Source organism: Mytilus galloprovincialis, chromosome 5 (assembly GCF_965363235.1).
Source record: "Mytilus galloprovincialis chromosome 5, xbMytGall1.hap1.1, whole genome shotgun sequence".
NCBI lineage: Eukaryota > Metazoa > Mollusca > Bivalvia > Mytilida > Mytilidae > Mytilus > Mytilus galloprovincialis.
In genome coordinates this window covers 47,987,217-47,997,575 of record NC_134842.1, presented here as the reverse complement: position 1 = coordinate 47,997,575, position 10,359 = coordinate 47,987,217, and positions in this window count along the sequence as shown.

Sequence of the window (10,359 nt, the reverse complement as noted above, 5' to 3'; positions counted from 1 at the left end):
AAAAACTTATTTTCACTGAGGCCAACGGCCGAAGAAGTGAATATTAGTTTTTAAAAGTCAATTTAACCACATATTTACCGAAACAATAGACAGTAATTCTTTTATTCCATATTCCGAGAGAAATGTATGCAATGGCATTTGTTTACCAAAACAAATTGTACATCAAACATTTTTTATCAAAATCATGCACGTAAAAGCACACAACGTTTTGCGCGGTGAATATACTTTTTCCGCAAGTGAATATGCTTATTTAGTCAAAATCCCATTCATATAGAAAAAAACCACTAAAATTTTACTGATATGGAACAATTTGATTGATACAAAACAATCACCAAGTTTTCTGTATATGAATAAAAAGTCTAACCAACAAATTGCAAATAAGTCTCCAAACTAGACCGATTATTTGCCTAAATCCGTAAATTTGGAGACATATTTAGAACTTATTGATCAGATTGTTTGTTCATGTGACAAAAACTTGGTGATTTATTGAAATTTCAAATTTCTATCACACAATTTTATGCACACCAATGTGTTTTTTCATGAACCAAATTTAGCCAACTTTCAACGACTCATAGCTTGGACATAAAGATATGTTGTCACGTCCCCTCACGCATTCACGATGTCCTCAATCAGAACCTATCCCCTCACGCATGAAATAATGAAAATATGAGGTTTTTAGATTTGTTCAGACGTCTATCAACACCGGACAGCGTACACGCCGCACAAAACGACATTCATACCCATTGACCGAAAAAAAAGAGTAAATTTGAACTTGTCGGTCTGTTAAAAGAACCATTTCAAAATTCAAATGTCACTTTTTTAGGCAATTTCTCGCGGGGCAACTGATTTTGTAGGAGTTCAACTCCATGTACAACAGTAAATGATACATGCATCTCTTCGTTAAGGTATTCACCACAGCATAGCATTCTCCGATTTTCAATATTTTGATCAGTTGAATAAGAAAGTTGCGATTTAGAAATGTACATACCTTTTGAAGCGGTGACAATTACTCCACTCAAGCACAACCGGATAATCCTCTCACGGTTTTCACTGCAGAACCAAATGTTCTGCGTGTGTAGATCAGCCGTGTTTGTATAACCCAGAGAATAAAATTGAGAATGGAAATAGGGAATGTGCCAAAGAGACAACAACCCGACAACAGAAAAAAACAACAGCAGAAAGTCACCAACAGGTCTTCAATGTAGCGAGAAACTCCCGCACCCGGAGGCGTCCTTCAACTGGCCCCTAAACAAATATATACTAGTTTAGTGATAATGAACGCCATACTAATTTTCAAATTGTACATAAGAAACTAAAATTAAAATAATACAAGACTAACAAAGGCCGGAGGCTCCTGACTTGGGACAGGCGCAAAAATGCGGCGGAGTTAAACATGTTTGTGAGATCTCAACCCTCCCCCTATACCTCTAGCCAATGTAGAAAAGTAAACGCATAACAATACGCACATTAAAATTCAGTTCAAGAGAAGTCCGAGTCTGATGTCAGAAGAGATGTAACCAAAAAAAATAAACAAAATGACAATAATACATAAATAACAACAGACTACTAGCAGTTAACTGACATGCCAGCTCCAGACTTCAATTAAACTGACTGAAAGATTATGATTTCATCATATGAACATCAGGCACAATCCTTCCCGTTAGGGGTTTAGTATCATACCATCATAACATATATGAGAAGAACATAACCCGTGTCATGCCAACAATGCCAAACATGGTTTTTGAATAAATGTGTTTAGTTCCGATGCAAAGACCCTATAAGTGAATCAATATTAACGCCAAAATATGCAATCTTTAATGACCTGACAACAGTATCGTAACTATATCCCTTCTTAATAAGTCTATTCAAAGGTTTTGTTAGTTTTTGAGCAAATTTCTTGGCTAGTTCTTTTAGTTTATGTTTGATACGAGAAATAGGTTTTTTTTGTGGTTATTGTTAATAGTAAAATGTTCTTTAAAATGTTGAATACGTATATCAACTATCTTCATTACTGAATTAAAAAAAGAGTCCAAAGATTTTTTGTCAGCTTTTTCCCGTTTTATCCATTTCATACAGTAAGTATGGAGTGAGTCGTGGATGATATTACGACACTCATTCTAATTAATAATTGACGGGGGACGATATTTAGGTCCTTTACTGAGGAATGATTTTAACTCTCGGTCTTGAACAATGTTAAGATCTCCTGTTCTAACATGGGAAATGGGTCCATAAATATATTCGGAGGTACTACAATTACATGAAGTAGGTGTATTTTCACTGATATTAACATCTTTACACAGTTGACTATAATTAAACACAAATTTCCGGGTAGATTTCTTGTAAATATAACAAATAAGAGGTAGCTCAGTATTGTCAAAATATCCAGGAATTTGTTCTTTAACAGAATGGTCGTTAAATATACCGGCAATATTTACAAAATCAAAACCTTTATTGACATACTTTATTTTAATAAAATGTTTTTTATGATCTTGAGGGCGATCAATTTTGGGAAATAGTTTAGAATAACAATATGCCATAATAATTTGAACAATTTCATACTTAGGACTGCTATATGAAATTGTGTTGCAATCCTCCAAAATTTTAATTAACTTATTAACCGGTAATGAACAGAGTTTTGTTAACAGATAATGTCTGCCGTTGTTTTTTGAAATAGAAATTAGGTCCGAAATATTGGTATGATTGGTCCGAAAGTTTCTTTGATTGCGATTTGTCCTACGACCGTGAGAACGGGTTTTACGAACAGTTTTAGAAACTATATCCAAAATGTTAACGGAATCGGTTCTAGATATATTACCAAAGTATACACAATCGGCACTTTGTTTACAACGAGTCATCGTCCGGGGATAAACGATGGGTTTTATTATAAAAATAAGATATTTTCTATTTTTAGCACAAAAGTTACATTCATATTAATTACACAAACAAAAATTGCGTACAAACGATTTGATTTAATTTTTGATGTTTGAACGCCATTTTTAAGAACCGCATTTGACTATTTCGTGACGGCCAGTTTTTACAGGTGTAGCAAGCCGGAGTGCACGGAGAACACCACCGACCTTCGATAGGAAAACTGACAATCCTAGTCAATTAAGATTTGAGTCAAGTGCACCCGCACGGGCGGGGTTCGAACTCACAATCTCAGTGTTGACTGGCTAGTGATTACAGTAGTAACTACTTAGACCACTCGGCCACTGAGGTCCCGCGTACAAACGATATAACATTCTACATTAGATAAAATACATCTAAAGACATTACCTATAACCCTTAGTTTTTTGGTGGGGTTCGTGTTGTTTATTCTTTAGTTTTCTATGTTGTGTCATGTGTACTATTGTTTGTCTGTTTGTCTTTTTCATTTGTAGCCATGGCGTTGTCAGTTTGTTTTAGATTTATGAGTTTGACTGTCCCTTTTGGTATCTTTCGTCCTTCTTTTAACTTATAATTGACATTTAAAATAGAATTTATTGTACTAATTGTATGTGTCAGTCGGTGGTTTTCATAGGTAAAATGCTCGACGTTGTAAATTCGGGTATTCTTTATTTCTGTTTTTGGGTGTATACTATCTCATCATAGATACCAGGATTGAAATGTCATATTTGCACTAGACGCTCGTTTCGTCTTCAAAAGACTCATCAGTGACACTCGAATAAAAAAATGTGAAATGGGCCAAATAAGTACGACATAAAGTGCATTGAGGACCAAATATTCCTAAAGGTTTTTGCCAAATACGGCTAAGGTACTCTATGCCTGAGGTTAAAAATATGCGTTAGTAGTTCAAACATTTAGTTTTTTGTGAACAGTTCATTTTCAATTATGAGCATATAGGGGTAAATTCAGTAAATAAATATACGTCATCAGGGACCGCCCATTTGGGGGAGAGCTTTCTGTCTAAAAGTGAAGTCATGTGCTCTTCTGATTGGTAGATAATGTTTGTAATAAATATTTTTTGGTATATGGATCAAAACTAGAGTTGAAAAAAAAATAAAAATAAATGCTGAATGTACAATTTTTTTTCCCTACAGGGTTGAAAAGTAATAGGGGTCAGTATAGGAATTCAGTGCGAATCTACATTTTGTAAACAAGGCCATGTGAATGCCCAAAAATGCCGCATGACCGTATGTTTTTATTGTTGCAAAAGATAGTGCTACCTTTGTACTTTCATGAATGATATATGAAAGTTTTTAATTTCTAAAGGGAACTCAGGTATAAATTTATTTCAACACATAGATTAGCATTAAAGTCAATGGGAGATTTTTTACTGAATTTACCCCTATAGCAATGATATTCCATGTCAACACAGAAGTGCTGACTACAGAGCTGGTGATACTCTCGGGGGTTAAGACCATCAGTGGCATCGATCCAGTGGTTGTAAATGAACTCATCATATATACCAGGATTGATTATTAATATTGAAACATTCCATCATTCAAGATTATATAAAGTCTTTTATCCTGCACATTTCTCCAGTTCACATATAACTGTTTGTTCATTTATCCATAAAGTTCACAATTTCTATCTCAAATTGTCAGTTCAGCAATCTTGTCACGATAAAATCATCTCTAACAAATTAACAATCAATCTACCATAATTTGCATATATGAACTAGAAGTGTTTAAACAAAGCCATATTTACAAAAAATTGTATGTATGAAGTTATCATTTTGTTATATAAATTCATTACAGGTTTTGTAAAACTTACAGCTTAAAACTGTGTGTTGCCTTACTTCCAAGAAAGTTTGGGTTTTTTCTGTACAAAAGACTTATATAACTATAAAATCATAACCTTAACAGGTTATCTTTTTATGACAAAGGGGTTAGTGAGTATTCTCATTTTTTTGCCTCTGGGGCCTCGAGTTTGCTAAATAATTCAGCTGTTTCTGTGAATATGGAATATTCAGAACAATTTAAATTTAGGGTAGGAAACACTATAGTTACTAGTAGTTTTATAGTTATTTTTTATTTGTATATCTTGTATTTGTTTATGCCTCGGTCACAGAGAGAAAAGTTATGGCTAACTAATCGCTTTTCTACACGGCAAAACACTCAAGATAAATCAGAATTGGTGAAATTCTACATGTTTTACCCAATATAGGTTGCACTAACGTAAATATAGACAATGCAATTTTCCATAAGAAATCCATTTACTGCTAAATATGTGTCACTTGTACTATGAAGTGTCATGTTTTCAACATTTATATGTCGCAAACTTCTAAGAGTTTTGACTTATACTAAAATTCTGTACAAAAAATTCTGTACTACCCTCCTTCTAATTTGGGTCACCCTCAGAATTCAATTTGGCAGCTCTCCATGTGTAGCATTCTAAAATTGTGCCTTTACGAGATGAAGCATAAAGTTTATATCTGAAACCAGTAGCTAGGTAGACAAAACAAAATATCTATGAATATTAAATTTCTCCTCAAAAGAGGCGTGTTTTGGGAAACAGCTGTATTTACAAAGTCCGACCTATATACAAATCAAATCATAGTTATCAAAAACTTTGCAGTTTATACTTATAATTTTAAAACCATGAAAATATAATACGTAGTTTTGACCATTTTAGTTCTCGTCTTGCTGCTCATTTTTGCTTTATGTAGTATATATCTTTTATAGCTTTATAATACATAAAAACAAATTGTTAATCATTTTTGCTATTTACAGTTTATATATATATCCATTATATATATCAAGATTTGAGGCAAGAACTTTAAAAAACTAAGAGGTAAAAATCGTCATTAAATGGAAAAATAAGGCGTCGTCTTACGATTTCCGACATGTTGACCTATTTGTAGATCAGGTCTTGCTGGTTGTTTTAGCTATTTAAAGTTTCTCTTTATCTATAAAGACTTTGAAGATAAAAGGCAAAAACGAAAACAGAATTCTTATTTCAGGACAATAACTCATATAAGAAGTTGTCTGGTAGTATTGATGTAAATGGACAGTAAGTAGGTATCATCCAAGTCAGATTTTCTATTTATAGCAGTTTTCAAGATATAAATAGCATTTTAACATCTCTGGGTCGATACCTTTGCTGGTGGACTATCAGTCCCCGAGGGTATCATCAGCTCAGTAGTCAGTACTTCGGTGCTGACATGATTTCACAAATTTCACTAAAATTGTCCGTTTATAAATTTTGAAATTATTAAGAAATTAAGGTTTCAAGTTAATTCAACTCCCTCAGGCAAAATTGCCTTTAGATGAATTTGGCTATTTATTCTAGGTTAAATAATTTCGATATATCCATCTTCGGATTTCAAATGTTTGGCTTTGAGCGTTCCTGATGAAGGTAAATCCAGAAAAGGGCTTCGGATGCAAGAAATTATTAAACGTGTTGTTTTCAATTTTTTAACACCTATGCTCTGCTTTCAGCCATGTTGGTCTAGGGGTTGTTATCTGATAGTTTTTCACACTATATACACCAGTGTATAATTGTGGCCTATTTTGGTTAAATTTAATGTACGACGAGGGATGCCAAGTGATGAGAAAAGGTCACATTACAATATTGGCTACACGAGCTAAAATCCTTACTATACAAAATATTTACTTGGCAATTTGGTTGTTTCTATTAAATAAGATTGTATATTTTGAATCTATATTTTATTCATACAACAAAAATAAAGAAGTTGCTAAGTTTATATCAATGATAAATCCAACCGATGACACATATAGTCTGGATGGCGACATACCGTCGTCAAATATAGAAACATCATTTTATGGTAAAAGAGGGACGAAAGATACCAGAGGGACAGTCAAACTCATAAATCGAAAATAAACTGACAACGCCATGGCTAAAAATGAAAAAGACAAACAGACAAACAATTGTACACAAGACACAACATAGAAAACTAAAGAATAAACAACACGAACCCCACCAAAGACTAGGGGTGATCTCAGGTGCTGCTGAAGGCTAAGCAGATCCTGCTCCACATGTTGCATCCGTTGTGTTGCTTATGAGACAACACATCCGGTAAATATGTGTTAACTGATAAGTGAGCAAATAATAATTTGAGAACAATGGAGCAAATCAGTTAAAATGAAATATCATATGGGCACGAAACCCATCATAGATAACAGGCTTAAATGTACTTGCCGCCAGACGTACGTTTCGTCTACAATAGACTCATCAGTGACACTCGAATCAAATAAATCAAAAGGCCCAATAAAGTACGAAGGATTATGGACCCAATTCCGAAATGTTTTACCAAATACAGCTATAGTAATCTATTTCTGGGTAGAGAATCCTTAGTATTTCGAAAAATTCAGTTTTATTTACGATTAGATTATAAGTTGGACAAAATCAATGATAATTCCTGATGTTAATTCTAGATACTGCAAAAGGTAGTTGGCTGGTTAGATTGATTGATTGTTGGTTGCTTAACGTCCAGTGGCAAATATTTCATGCATATTCAGGACGAGAACAAGTTCACAATAAATACTATAGGTAGGTCCTGAAATAATAGTGGCCTGATGTTAATTCTAGATACTGCAAAAGGTAGTTGGCTGGTTAGAAAAATATGATATGTAAATGTGAATCTCTACTTACAAGTATAATAGTTGTCAAAACTTGAGAATTCCAATCACACAATCGTACAGTTGAAGGAATACTTCTTAAATGGCACGTTAGAAGAGACGTTATACTGATAAATACAAGTATTTGCGAGGTATGCGACTGTAACACATGGTTGTGTCAGTTTCAGTGGTTTCACACGAACAATAGTTGCTCAATTTTTTTTTATATAATAAAGATCATTTAGTATGAAAACAACATGAACAACGTTATGTATGACTAAAGATATTGAAAAATGAATTTTTAAGTAACATATTGCAAATAGCTCTCTGACAAAGCATGTTTTCTTTGATTTGGTTTTTAAGACTTGAAAAACATTTATTGAAAATCACCTGAAAATAATTTACTTTGTATAACCCAGGGATGTATACACAATGGGCCCTTTGTTTACAATGACTCATCCGGGGATAAACGATGGGCTCTATTATAAAAATTATATATTTTCTATTTCTAGCACATAAGTTACATTCATGTTCATCAAAAACAAAAATTGCGTATTTCGTGACGGCCAGTTTTTATTGGTAGAGGAAGCCGGAGTGCCCGGAAAAAACCACCGACTGTCGATAGGTAACTGACAATCCTAGTCAATTAAGATTTGAGTCCAGTGCACCCGCACGAGCGGGGTTCGAACTCACAATCTCAGTGTTGACTGGCTAATGATTACAGTAGTGACTACTTAGACCACTCGGCGACCGAGGTCCCGCGTACAAACGATTCAACATTCTACATTAGATAAAATACATCAAAAGACCTTCATTGGTGGATCCAGGGGGGGTCCGGGGGTTATGAAGAACCCCCCTTTTTTGGCCGATCAATGCATTTGAATGGGGACATATAGTTATAGCCCCCCTTTTAAAATGGCTGGATCCGCCCCTGAGTCATTACCTTAACTTATAATTGACATTTGAAATTAGTATTTTTTGTAGTAATTGTGTGTTTCGGTCGGTGGTTTACATAGATAAAATGCTCGACGTTGTTAATTCATGTATTCTTTATTTCTGTTGTTTGATGTATACTATCTCATCATAGATACCAGGATTGAAATGTCATATTTGAACCAGACGCTCGTTTCATTTCCAAATGACTCATCAGTGACACTCGAATCAACAAATGTGAAATGGGTCAAATAAGTACGAAGTAAAAGTGCATTGAAGACCAAATATTCCTAACGGTTTTTGCCAAATACGACTAAGGTAATCTATTCCTGAGGTTAAAATGATACGTTAGTAGTTCAAACATTTAGTGTTTTGTGAACAGTTCATTTTTAATTATGAGCATAGCAATGCCATTCCATGTCAACACAGAAGTACAGGGCTGGTACTACCCTCGGGGATTAAAACCATCAGTGGCATCGACCCAGTGGTTGTAAATAAACTTATCATAGATACCAGGATTGATTATTAATATTGAAACATTCTATATAAAGTCTCTTATCCTGCATCTTTCTCCAGTTCACATCTTACTGTTTTTTCTTTTATCCATAAAGTTCACAATTTCTATCTCAAATGGTTAGTTCAGCCATCTTGCCATAATAAAATTATCTATAACAATCAAGCTATCATAATTTGCATAGAACTAGAAGTGTTTAAACAAAGACATATTTACAACAATTGTATGTATGAAGTTCCCATTTTGTTATATAAATTCATTACATGTTTTGTAAAACTGACAGCTTAAAACTGGGTGTTGCTTAACTTCCAAGCAAGTTTGGATTTTTTCTATACAAAAGACTTTTATAACTATAAAATCATAACCTTAACATGTTATCTTTTTTTATGACAAAGGGGTTAGGGAGTGTTCTAAGTTTTTTGCCTCTGGGGCCTCAATTTTGCTGAATAATTCTGCTGTTTCTGTGAATATGGAATATTCAGTACAATTTTAGGATAGGGAACACTATATGTATATCTTGTATTTGTTTATGCCTCGGTCACAAGAGAGAAAAGTCAGGTGTTATGGCTTACTTATCGCTTTTCTTCAAAACAAAAACACTCAAGATAACCAGAATTGGTGCAATTCTACATGTTTTTACCCAATATAGGTTGCAATAATGTAAATATAGACAATGCAATTTCCCATAGGAAATCCATTTACTGCTAAATATGTGCCACTTTTACTATGAAGTTTCATTTTTTGAACATTTATATGTCGCAAACTTCTAAGAGTTTGAACTTATACTAAAATTCTGTACTACCCTCCTTCTACTTTAGATCTTCCTCAGAATTCAATTTAACAGCTCTCCATTAGTATTTATACTGGTAGCATTCAAAAAATGTGCTTTGGCGAGATGAAGCATAAAGATTATATCTGACGAGAAAAGCTCCCATTGAAATATAGACCAGGAGAGCTTTTAATCTTCCAAGACAAAAAATTTACTTGGAAAGGAGTAGGTAGAGGCTGATTCTAGCCTCAAAATTCAGGTTCATCTGAGGAAAGATTTTGAACACTTTTTAAACACTGAAGTTTCAATTAGTTTACATGAAAGATTTGAACTGATTTAGTCATTAAAGAAGCTCAAATTTAATCTTACATAATATGAAATATCTATCAAATATGCCATAATATTTCACTTTTAAGATGGTTTTTGTCAAAAATGAAAGTGGCCACATCTGTGTTCATTCTTAACCTTCATATAAATTATGTATTGTCACCAAATACAACTTACATTTAAAAATTAAGAACACAAAAGAAATAAGAAATAAACACAAACGCGATCACTTCCATTTCATAAAAAATAACCGAAATGCTAAAATTTCCGAGATTTCAGTACTTTAGCATGAT